The sequence below is a fragment of the Saimiri boliviensis genome, chromosome 17 (genome assembly GCF_048565385.1).
Source record: "Saimiri boliviensis isolate mSaiBol1 chromosome 17, mSaiBol1.pri, whole genome shotgun sequence".
Lineage (NCBI taxonomy): Eukaryota > Metazoa > Chordata > Mammalia > Primates > Cebidae > Saimiri > Saimiri boliviensis.
This window is the reverse complement of record NC_133465.1, coordinates 40,085,962-40,103,706: the sequence shown is the minus strand read 5'-3', so window position 1 is coordinate 40,103,706 and position 17,745 is coordinate 40,085,962. Positions and strand designations below refer to the sequence as shown.

The 17,745-nt window shown below is 45.9% G+C and overlaps 1 long non-coding RNA gene across 1 annotated transcript in view; it reads left to right on the top strand.

The window, feature by feature from the left end:
- The window catches only part of LOC141581854 (uncharacterized), a 77,154-nt gene that overhangs the window by 7,325 nt on the left and 52,084 nt on the right, over positions 1 to 17,745 (top strand). Inside the window, exon 2 of the long non-coding RNA XR_012514635.1 lies at positions 11,657 to 11,862. This is a non-coding gene — a long non-coding RNA (uncharacterized LOC141581854). The remainder of the gene's footprint in view (positions 1 to 11,656; positions 11,863 to 17,745) is intronic.

Sequence of the window (17,745 nt, the reverse complement as noted above, 5' to 3'; positions counted from 1 at the left end):
GAGACTCCTTTGCTCTTGTTCACCATCTTCAGTGCTCTCGTCCCTCTAATCTGGTTTAATCTGGTTGTATTGCAGGTGTTCGTACATACAAAGAGTTTCATTGTTATAACTATACCACTATTGCTCACTATTGAATGTGCTATAATCCTATGCCCTTCCTTGAACAACTCTTTGAATATGTTAACAATTATGAAGGTTTATTTGCTTTCTTGTTTTCTTTGCATTTCTGGCTAAGCCTCCTCACATCTTCCAATAATTCTATGAAACAGTCGTTGATACAAACGTCCATGTAGTCAAACCTTTTCCCCTCCCCTGGAGTCATCTCTCTTGGGGCCCTCTGTCCCGCTGTCCCAGCCTGTCATGGGTGCCTCCACCAGCTGCATACCCAGCACCCTGGGGTGCCCCTTACTTCTCTCCTGTGTTGGAAACTCTGCTTCCTCAACCCCGCCGCTCTGTTTATTGTGGTTTAGTCCATCATGTTGGTGCAGGACAGCTGCGGGCAGTTTCCTGAGACAAGGGTACACGAAGATATTCTTTTTATTTATTTATTTATTTATTTATTTATTGAAGATATTCTTTTTGAGTACGTGAGCATCTGAAAGTGTCTTTTCTTGCATCACAACTGACGAATAGTTTGGCCAGGGCAAGAATTTTAGGCTGAAAATAATTTTCAGTCAGAATTTTAAGATATCACTTCATTATCTTCTAGCTTTCCGTGTTGCAGTTGAGAAGTCCTGTACTAGTCTGTAGAGCTAGTGATGAGATAGGGAGAGACAGGCAGAGAGAGAGAGAGAGAGAGAAGTAAGGTGGAGTGGAGTGTGTGGGTCAGGGTTCTCTAGAGGGACGGGGCTAAGGATAGGTGTATACATGAAAGGGAGTTGATTTAGGAGAACTGACTCACACAATCACAAGGTGAAGTCCCACAATAGGCTGTCTGTAAGTTGAGGAGCAAGGAAGCCAGTAGTGGGTCAGTCCAAGTCCCCAAACCTCAAAATTAGGGAGGCTGACAGCGCAGCCTTCAGTCTGTGGCCAAAGGCCTGACAGCCCCTGGCAAGCCACCGGTCTAATTCCAGGAGTCCAAAGACAAAGAACTTGGAGTCTGATGTTCAAGGGCAGAAAGCAACCAGCGAGGGACAAAGATGAAGGCTGGAAGCCTCAGCAAGTCTGCTCCTTTTAACCTCTTCTGCCTGCTTTGTTCTAGCCATGCCGGTAGCTGATTAGACGGTGTCCACCCATACTGAGGGTGGGTCTGCCTCTCCCACTCCATTGACTCAGATGATAATCTTGTCAACACCTCACAGACATACCCAGGAATGATACTTTACATCCTTTAATCCAATCAAGATGACAATATTAACCATAAGAGGAGAGAGAGAGAGAGACAGAGACAGACAGAGAGACAGACAGGGAGACACCGCGACCCAGGTGAAAACTTCAGTATCTTTTATAACCAAATCTTGGAAATGACTTACTGTTGTTGCTACTGTATTCTGCTAGTCACACAAACTGACCCTGGTACAATGTGCAGGAACAAATGCAGCTGTGTGAATGCCAGAATACGGGGATCCTCGTGCGTCATCCTAAAGACTGGCCATCACAGGCTCTATTGACGTAGTTTGCAGTGCCCCGCCCTTCAAGGTATCTGCTGCCTCCAGTCCTCTCTGCCTCTCAGCGGGTCTGAGGGGTGAACCGGTTTTCTTCTTGCTGATGATCTCTTCCTCTGCATGTTTAATTTTGACCTTTCTCTGCCATGCCCTTTTCCATTCCTCCAGCCTTCTCTGTTTCTATATGTCACGGTTTGATTTATGGATAACTTGTAGCCTGGTTAATTTGGATTTCTGGTATCTTTTCCCTCTTGTTATTCTGAGATAATTTTTCAGAAGGAAAGGGGGTGGAAGGAGTTTTGTGTTACCATTTTGGAACCAGAAGTCTTTCCAGGAAATCTCTAGCGAGTCCAGCTTTGCTCTTCTTCATGTTTCTTCTATGCCCCACACCCACTCAGATTTTAGGATTTTTCAGTCAAAAAGCCAAGAATGAATCACTCGTCTCTGTAGTTTGCTATGTGACTTCTTCCTTGAAATGGTAACTATGGAATGAATGCTTATACTCATGGATAAAGAAGAGCAAAGGATAAGGGAAATGTGTGGGGGTGGGAAATTCTGGTAATTTATCATATTTTATTTTATGATAAAAGTTAAAGATTAAAAAAATTAAAGCTGGGTGCTGATTGCTTATGACTGTAATCCCAGCACTTTGGGAGGCTGAGGCGGTTGGATTGCTTGGGCCTGGGAGTTTGATACCAGCCTGTGCGACACAGGGAGACCCCATCTCTACAAAAAATAAAAAAATTAGCTGGGCGTGGTGGTACCTGTCTGTAGACCCAGCTACTTGGAGGCTGAGGTAGGAGGCTTTTCTGAGCCTGGGAAGTTGAGGCTGTAGTGAGCTGTGATCGCACCACTGCACTCCAGCCTGGGTGACAGAGTGAGAAGAAAAACTAAAGACCAGGAAAATTGAAAATTTCAGAGAAGAGCTGGGAACCAAGTTATGAGGTATGCTTTCAAATTTAAAATAGCAACAAGAAGAAACCAACCTGAATGCTGGAAAGAAGGAAGAGACCTTGGTAGGTTAACTAGTGGATCTGTAAGAAATCTTGGCATGCCAACAAATTTCTGACTCAGGGAAAACCTAGTTAAAGAGATCACCGGCCAGACCACTCACTTTACAAATGGGGAAACTGAGGTCAGAGAGGAGAAGGGACTTGACCAAGATCACCCAACCAGTTAATAGCAGAGATGGAATCTGAACTTTGGTTTTAGCGTTGGTGCTTTTATCTTTACATCATGAAGCTGTCTACGTTTTTATAACATCCCTCCTTTTTTTTTATAAGTTGGTAAATGTTTTTGATAATTATCTCTTCACCTCTTTATTTCTGAAGAGAAAGAACATAATTCTTACTGATATCTAGATGGCCTTCTCTCTGCCATCAGTCTTGATCATGGCAGCTCTGTGTGGAGAATAGATAAAGAACTTCAGGAAACACAGTTTGAAGGCAAGAAGTCATCTTCACTGCAGGACTTCACAGAGCCTTTACCTGGTTAGTGCACCTGTGACTCTTCATGGAGATGTTCTAGTCAGCATCCTGGTTGGATCAGCTGCATAACATGGTTCCACACACGGAGTGGCTTGAGAAACAGGAATTTATTTTCTCACAGTTCTGGAGGCTGGAATTCTGAGATCAAGGTGTTGGCAGGTTTGGTTTCTCCTGAGGTCATCTCTCCTTCGCTTGCAGACGGCCCCCTTCTCACTGTGTCCTCACATGACCTTTCTTTTGCACGTATACCTTCCTGGTATCTCCCGGTCAGATTCCTAAAGGACTCATTTTAACTTAATCACCTCTTAAAGGCCCGATTTACAAATAAAGTCAACCTTGGAGATACTGGGATTTAGGACATCAATGAGTGACTTCAGAAGGGGCACAATTGAGCCTATAGCATGGTCTCCCCATCTCAGTGGATGGTGGAATCCTTTGCCATGTTGAGGAATTTGTGTTTTAGGAGACAGTCTTTGTGGAAAGGTGCTCTAGGGAAGCAAAATGAACAGGCCACAGTTGCGAAGGGCCACGGACCTGAAGCGATGTCCATACACTGGTATGAGTGATGTCATGATGAAGATCAGGAGCGTGTGATGGAACTGAGTCACGTCAGTTTCTCTCTCATCACTACCTCTCTCTGCTGGGCTTCATTAAGTTTCATTCCCTTTTCCTTTGGAGGAGCTTTCTCCATACTCCCCAAGAGAGTATTTCTCGTTAGCTCCAGTGTAAAAAGACTATAATGGCCTCAGCTTGGGTCACGTTTGTTGAGGGATATTTGGTTCTTTTATGGGCCCTGGGTTGGCTATAATCCAGGAATGGGAATGAAAGAGCTTGGGGTGAATGAAGATCACATCCACCGCAGAGAAGATAGAAAATGCCTTTTCATTGCGGTGAGGCTGAAGGAGGGACCCAGCGGTCCAATCCCAGGGGAAGCAGAGCTGGTGGAGAAGAGAATTGTCTCCCAGTGTCTATGCTGTATCAGCCAGGATTTTTCCTGTGTTTTGAATGTAATGGTCAGTTAGGTGTGGCCATGAGAAGAGACACAGGAGAGGCTCAGGAAAACAAAGTTGATTGTACTCTGGTCCTAGAAAGGGAAGGCACAGCCTGTGGGCTAGTTTAAATAACTTTAGTGACCCCGAGCTGAAGGGTGGAGTTGCTAAGGATGAACTTTGCATGTGAGTACCAGTTGCCTGATACCAGCCCTGGGATGTTGAAGGCAGACGAATATTGCCTCCTGGAGATCACTGGCCAGATAGAAGAGGTATGGCTCTGTATCGATTGGTTTGTGTATTTTTATTTTAGTGTGTCCTGGCTAAGCCCTTTGCACTCTGTAAGAATTGGCTAACTCAGGGCGGGGCAGTCTCTCCCCACCTAGAAAGGTTACTAAGATATCAAAACATGGCCGTAGGCGGTGGCTTATGCCTGTAATCCCAGCACTTTGGATGGTCAAGGCAGACAGCTCACTTGAGGTCAGGAGTCATGACCAGCCTGGCCAACATGGTGAGAAACTGTCTCTACTAAAAATGTAAAAATTAGCTGGGTGTGGTGGCAGGCACCTATAATCCCAGCTACTTGGAACTAGAGAATCTCTTGAACCTGGGAGGTGGAGGTTGCAATGAGCTGAGATCGCACCACTGCACTCCAACCTGGGTGACAGAGCAAGATTGTGACACACACCACACACACACACACACACACACACACACACACACACACACCAAAACATCCTAACAGACAGAAAAAAAAAAAGACAATACAAGTTTCAATCGGAGAAACAGAAGATATACACATAGTTACAAGCTTAGACCTTCCTCAATTGTGGAAGTTGGTTAAACAGTCTCTATTAGGCTTTCATCTTACGCTGAAGCGTGACGTTCTCCCGGCAGGCAGTCAGGAAGGGATGATGGATTTCAAGTGGGGGAGAATAAAGACAGAACATGAGTGAGAACCCACCAGGACTAGAACCTGTGCCGTTCTCACTACCTGCAGCCTAGATGATGTGTTCATACCGTGGTGGAGGCAGGAGCCCTTCATCACAGAGCTAAATGCACGCCTCTCCCAGGAGTCGGAGAGGGCTAAGGAGGGACAGTTGCAGACCTGACACTGCCCCAGTGCCATGGAGGTGAGTCATCAGAGAAGGGACAACCTGTGAGCTACAAAAACAGCGATGATTCTGCTCCAACCTGTGGTCAAACCTAATGGGAAGCCACAGGGAAGGAAATTTTGGGAAATCATGTTCAGCCTTGATACACTGATAGATCACAGAGCCACTTCATTTGTTCAGCTGGAGCACTGGATAGGAGGTACCAACAATGAACTCTGTGTGTATGTGTGTGTGTGTGTGTGTGTGTGTGTGTGTGTGTGTGTGTGTCTGGGGCAGGGCAGTGGCTGTGGAGTGAATGGGTAGACAGTGCAGGCAGAATTGCTGGGAACCACCATCACAAGGTGGAGGGAGCTTGTACTGAGGCTGACCTGTGGAGACTCTTGTTCCCTCTGTTCACCCTCCCTGCTGCCACTGTGAGCTGCCCTTGCCATTGGTTCTATGGAGTGAAGAGACAGTGGAAAGCAGCATTCTTTACTTACTTATTTTTTTTAACTTAAGAAGTTCAGATTCTCCCAAGGGACTGAGGGCTGGAGTCCCGGAACTTTAGGCTGAGGCTGGAGACACTCAAAGACTTAGAGGTACACCATCTGGGGGAAGGAGGGTGACACGTGGACACTTACCAGTATATGGCCATTTTTCATGGTAAGGCCCGTCAAGAGTCAGCATTTTCAAACAGATTGCAATCAACTGCAATGATTGTTTTGTGGTTGGTGTATTTGGCCGTAGTCAGTTTGGGCACACAGTCTTGAGTTTAAAGGTAAGAGTGAGCCAGTAAGAGGGAAAATAAAGAAGACTACAAATTTCTGGGGATCAGGTCAAAAACATTTTAGGTGCCAAAGGGTGGCATGTGATGATGTATTTGTGGCTGAGCTGGGGAGGGCATCAGTACTTTCTTCTTTAGGAATTCTGAAGGAATTCCTGCCTTCAGAATTTTCCTGAACCTGTTAACACTCAATAGTTCCTGATTTAGAGAACACTGATGCCTGTCTTTCTACGTGTCTGAGGGTAGAGGACCTCCACCATTCATTCATTCAGCAGTTTTCTCAGAGATGATTATGTCCCAGGCTCTATTCTGTGTGAGATCCTGGGATACAGTCCTGAACCTTGGGGCTCATGGTCACAGGTTTTGGGTGTGGGGAGGAGGTAGAATCAGCTGGGAAGACAACATACTAAGTTATGGCATGATAAAAGGTCCATAGGGTCTGCTGCGACACAGCCTCGTGGTTTTTGTCAATGGGGTGTAGATTAAGTATTAGCTTCCCTCCTGCTTCCGTGGTCCTTTTCAGACCATTACTCATCCATCCTCATGAAAAACCCTTTCTCCTCTGAGGTTATCCCCATTTGGTCAATAAAACCAATAGGCTTGAGAGAGAAGGTGCCAATTTGTCTGGGATCAAAGGATGGGAAATTCTTCTAGCTGAAAAATATGAGGGGAGAGGCTAAAGAAGGGCATTAGAGGCAAAGCAAAGAGTATATCCAATACATCTTTATTCTTACTATTATTTTTGAGATGGAGTCTTGCTCTGTTGCCCAGGCTGGAGTGCAATGGTGTAGGCTCAGCTCACCATAACCTCCACCTCCTGGGTTCAAGCGATTCTCCTGCTTCAGCCTCCTGAGTAGCTAGGTCTACAGGCACATGCCACCATGCCTGGCTAATTTTTGTATTTTTAGTACAGATGGGGATTCACTATGTTGGCCAGGCTGGTCTTGACCTCCTGACCTTGTGATCCACCCTCTCGTTTTAGGCCTCTAGGCACGGCTTTCAGCCTCCCTCAGTTTCCAGTGAGGTTACCCTCCTGGCTCCAGAACAATGCTCTGTTGCCCATCCCTGGGGAGAATCTAGTATTCTCAGCATGTTCAATCTACCTTCTACAGTTAATTCTCCTAGAAACCCTGTTTCTAGGAAATCTTGTCCTTGAAGACAACAGAAAAAGAAATCAATGAACTGCAAGGGGCCCATTTAGCATTGAGACTATTTAAAATAGGAAAGGTACCAAGATAAATGTCTGTGTGCAAATTGAGGTTCTTTTCTACAATTACGTTTGCATAATAAGTGGCTTGTGGCCAGAGATTTCCCCTCACAGAAGGCTGAGTTTTATTTTTTTCTTTATCAAGCCCTGAAGAAGTGCAATTGACATGAAGTTTGTAGGCTAACTACAAAATTCAGCCTATTTGCCAAACTGGACCTTAAATTAAATGCCAAACAAAACAAAACATGGTGTCATACTTTTCCAGCTGTATGGAATTCAGAATGGTATGCAAGGGAAGAAGCCTTTGATTAGATTTAAAACAGACATCTTGAATAGAACCTGAAATGGGGAAAGAAAGCTGCACTGCCCTTTGATTCTGCAAAAAATAAAACCAATTTGCCTTAAAAAAACTTGTCTCAGTTTCTTTCTTTCTTGGTATTTGCAAGTTAAATAGGAGTAAATACCAATCAGCTATTCATTATACGCTTGCTAAATATGTAGACTCAGATTTGGTTAAGAGTCCAAGTTGAATGTCGGGTGCTTTGATTTACAGGAAACTTCTGGAGCTGCTTGTAGTATCATCTTTTCCTACTCAAAAAATAAATCTTGGCCAGGCGCAGTGGCTCACACCTATAATCCCAGCACTTTGGGAAGCTGAGGCAGGTGGATGGCTTGAGCTCAGGAATTCAAAAGCAGCCTGGGCAACATGGTACAACCTTGTCTCTACAAAAAACCCCCCAAAAACCAAAAACCAAAAATTAGCTAAGTATTGTGGTGCACGCCTGTAGGGCTGAGGTGGGAGGATCCCCTGAGCCAGGTAGGCGGAGGTTGCAGTTTGTGAAGATCATGTCACTGCACTCCAGCCTGGGCGACAGAGCCAGACACTGTCTCAAAGAAAAAAAAAGTATGTCTTTGTTTGTTTCATAATTTAGAACTCAACCCTTCACATCTGTAGACAACATATAACTTTTTAAAATCCTGAGCACGGCCAAAGATATTGGAAGGCATAACTTTAAGGCCACATAAAAGAAATCATACATTCAAAATATCTAAAAATCAAGGGCTACTCATAAAGTTCTGATGTTTTATTTTTTGATATTCATTTTACTTCCATTTCAATTTTGAGGCCCTGTAGAATGAGTATTTGGTTTCCTTTTGCCACCATGGAGAAGATGTTTTGAAAATGAAGAATCTGTTTTTGTGGAGGCCAAACATCAGTGATAAACGAAGTTCTTTCCTAACACGGTCACCTGGGGATGGAGATGTCAGAGTAGATCACTGTTCAAGAGAGGAAATGAGATTTCATCAGCTGCCTGGTTGCCTCCAGAGCATGGTCAGATGGTCTTTATTGGATGGAAATAGAAATGCCTCTTTTTTTTTTGGCACAAGAATTTTGGCTAAAATAAGACCAGCAGGACCTCTGTGCTGAGGCCTTGGTAAAGGGAAGCACAGGGTAAATATATGTACATAACTGGCTCACCATGCCGGGAACTCTGTATTCATAACCTGTGACTGCCCTAAAGGGACAGATTCAAATTCAAAGCATGCAGATCCTTGGCTGTTTGATTTCAGACACAAAATTGGAAACGGCTGATAAACATACACAGCACGAATCTCATTCCCATTCCCTCTGTGTTGTGTTACGCTGGGCTTGGCAGCGCGGCAGAACGCTGCCAACTCAGGCCTAGAAGGATTCCCGCCTCCTCCCATGGGCAGGAGCACCACTGTTTCAATGAAGAGTCTTCTAAACTACCTCCTTTTCTCCAGTGTGTAAAATAGACGAGGTCTAGAGGGGTCCAGATGGGTGCAAGCTACATTTCCGTGGACTGGGGGGATGAGTGGAGGCTTACCTACACAGGGATGTCCTCACATCCTTTTTGGGTGAGCAGCCAATGAGGACCACAAGATCTTACTTGCAAACTACACCAGTGATACCTCCAGGGCGTGGTGACTCCGTGCCCCATGATTCTGGAGTGTGGGCAAGGTATGGTCTGATCAATGGATCATATATTCTTTTCTTCTTTATTTTTGAAATGGAGTCTCCCTCTGTTGCCCAGGCTGGAGTGTAGTGGCACCTAATCTTTGCTCACTACAACCTCCGCCTCCCTGGTTCTAGCGATTCTCCTGCCTTACCCTCCCGAGTAGCTGGGATTACAGGTGCCTGCCAGCACGTCCGGCTAATTTTTTTATTTTTAGTAGAGACGGTATTTCACCATGTTGGTCAGGCTGGTCTTGAACTCTTGACCTCAGGTGATCCACCTGCCTCGGCCTCCCAAAGTGCTGGGATTACAGGCGTGAGCCACCACGCCAGGCCCTGGATCAGATCCTATCTCTTTCTCTGTCTGCCTTCTAATTCTTGGCTTTTTGGAATCAAGACTCAACTCTGTATTTCCTTAAATGGGCAACTTTTGCATTAATCATTGAAAGCTCAGAAGTAGGGCTTAGGTTACTTGTCTTGCTGAGCAATTGTCTGAGGTCTAACAATATAGAAAGACATTTCTAAAGTTCTCCAATTAGGCACTGTCATGTATGTTTTGGGCTTTCTGAAACCTTGGAGGAAATGGACATATTTGCTTCTGGGGCAGAGCAGCTGGCAGCATTACGCTCTGGGCCCATTTGGTGCCTTTTATTGTACTAGACTGCCAGCCCCAGGGCAACGAAGTGGGAATTTGTGATTAGCAATTCATGGAGTTCTCTTTCTTAATCATTAGGCAGTTTGTTATTAATGATTTTTGGGTGTTCCAAGCACTAATAAAACTAATGGTCACTTTTGAATATGAGCAGAGTTCTGGGTCCCTTTTAGATATGGGTGGTTGTCGGCTGTGTGAGTGACTCATGGCTGTAATCCTAATTCTTTGGGAGGCCAAGGCAGGCAGATCCCCTGAGTTGAGCAGTTCAAGACCAGCCTAACCAACATGGAGATACCCCGTCTCTACTAAAAATACCAAAAAACCCCCAAAAACAAAACAAAACAAAAAAACACAGCTGGTCACAATGGTGTGCTCCTATAGTTCCAGCTACTCAGGAAGCTGAGGCAGAATTGCTCGAACCTGGGAAGCAGAGGTTGCAGTGAGCTGAGATCATGCTACTGCACTCTAGCCTGGGTGACAGAGTGAGACTCTGTCTCAAAAGAAGAAAAAAAGCGTGATTGTCAAATATCTGTGTTTTAGAGTAAGTGTCATGCCCAGATTGCCATTTTGGAGACTGCTCTCTCTCCCAGGTATGGAGAGAGCGCTAAGAACCTAGCTCTGTCCTATGCCATCTCAGCCCCTTAACCATACAGCTGATTGAGCTAGGGTGGACCTAACTCAGCAAGATCACCAATGCATTGAGCCAATCAATCTCTATTGATCAACAGAATGAAAGGGAGACTGGCTGGATGGGATGGTGTTGGACAAGGGACATTCATGCAATGTTGGGGCCAGAGTTGGAGCCAGGGCCAGCCAGGCCCATGGGTAAGCTGCAGGTATTGGGGGAGATTCTAGAGCTGTGCCCCAAAGCTGGTTTTTGGAGAGGATGAAGTAGAGAGAAGCAGAGATGTGCCAAGGTCCAGATGGAGCATAGTGGGAGTTTCCTAGTCCATTGCAGCCTAGTTTCCTGTCTTTGGATGCTTGATTGCTTGTTGTAGCTCTACAATGACTCGATCCAGCCCAAGAGGATTTCTTTTCCTTGCAAGGAAACAACCCCTGAGCAGAAGAATATCCCTGATGAGGAGAGGTGCCTCATCACAGAATCAGGAACAGTCAGAGTCTCAGTGGGAAGATATACAGCTTCCAAGTGGAGCTGGATGAGTCAGCTGTGGAAACAGGGTATGGTATTTATGGCATGAAAGCAAGGTGCGCCTACGCAGTGATCCCTCCAGGCGCAAGTGTCCGGTGGTGGGGAAGAGGAAAGGAGGGAAGGTTACCAAGGGCCTGTTGGGTCCCGGGCATTGTGTTAGGTGCTTTACATACAGGTCTTGTTTTGTTCTTTGGTAGTGTTGGTAGGTTGAATAATGACCCCTAGAAATATGTCTACATCCTAATCCTCAGAATCTGTGAATGTTATGTTACATAGCAGAAGGGACTTTGCAGATGGAAGTTAATGATCTTAAAATTAGGCTTATCCTGGGTTATCCACATGAGCCTGGTGTAGTCACAAGGGCCCTTCCTTATAAGAGGGAGCTGGAAGGGTCAGAGGCAGGGAAGGCAATGTGACAAAGCAGTAAATTGGAGTGATGTGCTTTAAAGATGGAGGAAAGGGCCACGAACCGAGAGGTACAGGTGGCTGTTAGAAGCTGAAAAAGCAGGGAAATGGATTCTCCTCTCAGACCCCCTGGAAGGAACTGGCCCTGCTGACATCTTGACTTTAGCCCAGTGAATCTGAATTCAGACTTCTGAGCTCTAGAACTGTAAGAGAATAAATCTGTGTTGTGTTAAGGCACTAAATTTGCAGTGTTTATTATAGCAGCAATGGGAAACTAATACAGTTGTATCTATTTTTTTTTTACAGCTGTATTCTTATAATCCTCATTTTTATAAACGAGGAAGCTCGTTGAGGTTGAGCAACTTGCCCAAAGACACACAGCTAGCAAGCGACGGAACAAAGGCTGTCAGACTCGGATCCTCTGCTTTTCCCACCATCTGATTTTGCTGCCTGAGCAATCTGCTTTCCTGAGCACGTCTGCACACATCAAAGGCTCTGTCCGTGTTCACTGGGTGAGTGCATGGCATTCTGGAGTCAGAAGGATAGGTGGCATGTCAACAGCCTTCCTTTCAACAACTGTGCAGAAAAGCATGTAACCTTCTATGGCCCCAGCATCTGGGCCCTCCCACCTAGAGCTGGCATCTGGGTCTCTTAGGTGCCTGCTTCTTTCAGGATGCAGGAGTGGGTCTGATTTATTATGGTGCATTCCCCAATTTCATGCCAAATGATTCAATTACAGTCACCCTCAGTGCTCAGGAGAGGCCTCCTGCTGGCTCACAGAGACAAGACCAGAGGTGGCCCGGAGCATGTAGAAAAATTTCACCTTATTATTTATTGCAGGGGGAAGTGACATTTCTCCCACTTTGGAGTAGGTTAGTTAATCACAATGTATGGGAGAAGAGGGAGGAAAAATCTTCCCATTTCCAAAGCGAAGTCAGGTTTTAATGAGGAAATAAGGTAATGTTTTTACTTTATTTTCACCAGCTACCTGTACCTGTCAGCTCAGGGTTACTCCTGCTTTATTGAAAGGAACAACTTTGTTTTCTGACTTCCCGCTATCATGCAGACGATGGCTCCCATTTATTAAGTATGTACCAGCTAATTTTTTGTATTTTTAGTAGAGACGGGGTTTCACTATGTTGACCGGGATGGTCTCGATCTCTTGACCTCGTGATCCACCCGCCTCGGCCTCCCAAAGTGCTGGGATTACAGGCTTGAGCCACCGCGCCCGGCCTGAATTCTTTTTTTTGAGACGGAGTCTTGCTCTGTGGCCCAGGCTGAAGTGCAATGGGATGATCTCAGATCACTGCAACCCCTGCCTACAGGTTCAAGTGATTCTCCTGCCTCAGGCTCCTGAGTAGCTGGGAATACAGGCATATGCCACCATGCCCAGCTAATTTTTCTATTTTTAGTAGAGATGGGGTTTCACCATGTTGGCCAGGCTGGTCTTGACCTCCTGACCTCAAGTGATCCGCCCGCCTTGGCCTCCCAAAGTGTTGGTATTACAGATGTGAGCCACTGTGCCCAGCTGAGAGCAGAATTCTTATTTGGGTATTTTATTGGCCATGCTGTACATCCTGCAGGTCTTAGTTAAGATATGAATTCCTTCATGTGGCCTTTTCTTATCCCACAAGTCTCGGCTTTCCTTAGGACTGGGTACTCACCCCACTCAGTGCCTTGTGGCCATATTGTAGGTGTCTGCTCTTTCTCTGTGTCCCTGCTTTGCTGTAGATCCTTGAGGGCAAATGTAGCATGCTGTGTCCTGCACAGAGCAGGTACCCAGTACTCGCTTGTGGAATACTGAAATGAATGAATGAATTGCATCCATGCTCACATAAATACTGTCACTGAAAATTATCATGAACTTTAGATATCATTTGGGGAAGGCACCATAATTTGCAAAGTGCATTCAAATATCACTTTTAAAAAATATGGAATTCATGAAGAGTGATCCGAATGACTGATTATTGGGAGATTTTTGGAACAACTTATTGGTGTTTAGCTAAACCTTAAAGGACTTATTGTATCACGTGCAGGAGAATTCCCTAAAATGATCAAATTAGTTTGCTTAATGCTGACCTTCTCTGCAGACTGGCACAGAAGGGCTGAGAAAACATTGCTTTGTTTCCAGACTGTATTTGGAATTTTATTTTCAAAGCATCCCTTCGGATGGGTCCATCCTATCACTCACTCCTTTTTTTTTTTTCTCTTTTTTGAGATAGAGATTCACTCTTGTTGCCCAGGCTGGAGTGCAAATGGTGTGATCTTGGCTCACTGTAACCTCCACCTCCCAGGTTCAAGTGATTCTTCTGCCTTAGCTTCCCAAGTAGCTGGAATTACAGGCACCCACGACAATGCTCAGCTAATTTTTTATATTTTTAGTAGAGACAGGGTTTCACCGTGTTGGGCAGGCTGGTCTTTTACTCCTGACCTCAGGTGATCTACCCGCCTTGGCCTCCCAAAGTGCTGGGATTCTGGGTATGAGCCACTGCGCCAGGCCAGCTCACTCCTTTTCTTGCTCAAAATTTATTCCTTCCGGCCCGTTTGAATGCCAACAGGACTGCGTCTTGTTCGCTCCCCTGTTTCCCTGGCACCTAGGACGGTTCCTACCTCATGGGTGCTTCTCAATTAATATTTATTGATTCATTAGTGAGCTTTTCCTAGTTAATATAGTGAAAGGATCAGAGAGGCCAAAAAGGTCACATGCAGGAGCAGAAGATGGAGATGTGGAACCTGTCAGTATCTCACGCTCCAACATGCTGCTTATCTGGCGCATCTGCTGCTACTGGCCTCTCAAGCCAGGTGGGACCATTCACACACCATGCGCCATACTTCTTTGTACCCCCCAAGCAAGTCCTGAATGTTAGAGGATGTTCTAGGCACTCATTAAGTCTTCCCTTATGACACGTGCTTGACCCTGACCTCCTCTCTCATTTTTCTTGCTTGTCTCCTTGTTCCAAATTTCTTGATGTGGCCTCAAGCTCTATCCCTCAGCTCTGATCCTGGCCCCTAGCCTTTCCTTGAAACCAGACTGTCTGGATTTGAATCCCAGCTTCATCCACTGCCTAGCTGTGTGGCCTTGTGCAATTCCTTAACCTCTCTGCTCCTCAGTTTCCTCATCTATAAAATGGGGATACAAGGTTTGCTTGTAAGAGGGCTGTTGAAAACTAGATGAGTTAATATATGTACAGTGCTTGGACCAGCACCTGAAATGCGGTAAACTCCAAATACTTCTTTGCTGTTACTCTTATTACGTGGTCCTTCTTGGGCTTTGGTGTGCCACCAGAAAAAGACATGGCATCTCAGTGTAAGATAAAACCCTTGGTAACATCCATGACATCTGGTGGGGTGTGGTTATGCGGACTGTTGCCCGAATGAAAGTCTTACTTCACTCAACCAAGAAAAACACACAAAGTCCAGAGGGCATAAGCCATTTCCTTCCTGCTTCATTTGACCACCGTTTCAGTCTGCAATGAACTCCCATTACTAGATGCCTGGGAGGCTCTTTTCTCTCTGATCCTCTTCCTTCTTGTCCCCTTCCCACCCTGGGACCCTCTTGGTCTTTTCAGGCTCTTGCCTCTCCCATCAGAGTTCAGCTCCACCCTGAAGGGCTTCGTCCTAGGCCCAACCCTGGGCCCTGAAGGTCTTGCCAAGTCTTCTGAGTGAACCCTCCATATGACCAAAAACCCCTGCTTTGTCATTATCTACAGTCCCTTACAGGAGAACCTGAGGATGTCATTATTCTAACAAACTGCTTCTTTTCTAGCCTTGCCAAAGACCTTGACTCAGGAAGAAGTGAGCATGGGAAGAAGGGAATGAGGGAGCAGGGAAGGAACCCCGTTCTGTCTCAGAGAGCCCAGGCAGAGCACCTTCTCCCATGGTGGCCAGGGTGGGTGGTGGTGATGTTGTCAGCCTGGAAGGCGTGAGTTGCTTGGGATCCAGCTGCATGGAGTATAATTTCAAACCATGCAGCCGGAGCCTGATTCTGCTACTAAAAACCACCTGCTCTCATCACCATGCAGACCCTGATGGAAAGAGGCACTCATTTACAACAAGGGTGCCAAGTAGCAGACATGTGTCAATATAGGACTTTCCACTCAAGCGAGGAAATAAATCTCCTTTTGGAATGAATGCCACGATTGACTTTAGAGCCCATGAACTTGTTATGCAATTGATCTCTGAGTAAAGTGAGCATGTGACCAGCAGTTACACCATGTGTCTCCCTCATATTTTTTCACTGCCTCCCCTTCCCCATCTCATTCCTCTTCTTCCCCTCTCCCAGGGAAGTCTGGCCTGAACCAGGGAGATTCAATCTGTTTTCCTTTTTAATGATACCCTGGGGGAAAGGTACGCTAAAACAACTTTGACTTTTCAGCCTACTGTTTCAACTGTTGTTGTAACCAGAAAGTTATGTCCTAGCTCTGACTTGCATCCCTCATGCTGTACTCTAGGCCTGTTTCTGTTAGTTCAGATCACTGTGGGGAGGAACAGTAACAGGTCTGGAAAGTCAAGACTATACGGTCTGTGCATCCTCAGATACCTCCACTGCCAATTCCTTCATCCCCCCACGGCTCCTACGTGTGTCTTTCTTTGCTTCCACCACAATACTTCTCACCTCCCTTCTTCTTCTTTTTTTTTTCTTTTATTTAGAGATGGGGTCTTGCTCTATTGCCCAGGCTGGAGTACAGTGGTGCAATCATAGCTCACAGCAGCCTTGAACTCCTGGGCTCAACTGATCCTCCTGCCCCAGCCTCCTGAGTAGCTAGGGTTAGACGTGTACGTACACTCCCACATCCAGCCTCCCTTCTTAATTAGACTGGAAAGTGGTGACAGGTTGTGGGAACCTAGGCCCTGGGACCCTGCTGATGGTAAAATGTTGGAAGCTGAAATGACAGGCACGCTGCTAAGTTTTAGAAGGCTGCATACCCTGGCTTTGAAGCTTGGTCTGATTTATTTATGGGCTGGCCTCCATCATCCAGAGTACAGCATTCTATCAGCCAGCGTGCTGAAGGTGCCCCCAGTGGTTTATGGCTGTGATAATGGAGTTGTTATGCGCCCTAGGGAGCTGGAATTTATCAAGGCTCAGGTTCTTCTCCGGGTAACTGGCTCCGAGATGTCACTTAACCTTTGTTAACAACAGCAGTAATAACAACAATAGCAATAATAATAATAATAAGAACAGCTCATGCCTGCTAAGCCTTTATTAGGTGCTGGGCACATATGTTAACACTTAATGTACATTATTTCATGCTTCTCAAATAGTCTTGTAAGGTAGACATTATTTTATCACCAATTTACAAAGGTGCAGTGTACAGCCGTGTTGAAGTTAAACAGTGTTCCCAAGGCCGTGTAGTTGGTAGGATTTGAGCTGGGAATTCAAACCCAGATAGTCTGAATCCAGAGCCCAGATTCTCCTTGCTCTCTCAGCAGCTACAGGAAGAAGGGGACTCTCTCACTCTGACACTGACATTGAGGAGCTTCCTATTCCTGGCAGACTCTGATGTGTGTGTGTGTGCACGAGCGATTGCAGTCAGTGCAGGAGCACTGTGGGCTGTCCCAGTTGACGACTCTGGGCTCTGCGGCACCTTGGCCTTTACCTGCCCAGTCCCACTCCCTTGTTCTCTAGCGTGGGTTTCTGGAGTCCCTTGGAAGGAGAGGCCAGGGATAGAAAACACAAGGTCATTCCCCAACCCCACTCCATGGTACTTTCTTCCCTGGTGCTAATCCCAGCCTCTGGTTAGTTTCTCATATGCAGGCTCAATCAGTGCTTCCCTGGGGACCATGGTCTACAGCACAGAGGGCTTCAATGCGCACACCTTATTTACACCTCAGAGCGTGCTCTGAGGAAGAATGGCTCATGCAGGAGAGGCAGGAAGCATGACTAATAAAAATAAGGCAAGGGATTAAGAGACTTGGAGATTCCCAGGCCAAGCTATTGTCAAACTGGTGAATATGAATGCAGCTAAAGGAAGAAGGAGTCCAACAGGAGAGGAACTTGTAAAATGAATTAAGGCACATATTTTTAATGGGCTATCAGGCAACCATTAAATTAATGATCAATTAGATGGAAGCATGGGAAGATGTTTGCAGGCTGGGTACAGTGGTTCGTGCAGGTAATCCCAGCACTTCGGGAGGCCGAGGCAGGCAGATCACTTGAAGTCAGGAGTTCGAAACCAGCCTGGCCAACATGGTGAAACCCTGTCTTTACCATAAATACAAAAATTAGGCGGGTGTGGTGGTGCACGTCTATAATCCCAGCTACTCAGGAAGCTGAGGCAGGAGAATTGCTTGAACCTGAGGGGCGGAGGTTGCAGTGAGCCGAGATCGCACCCTGCACTTCAGCGACAGAATAAGACTCTGTCTCAAAAAAAAAAAAAAAAAAAAAAAGAAAAGAA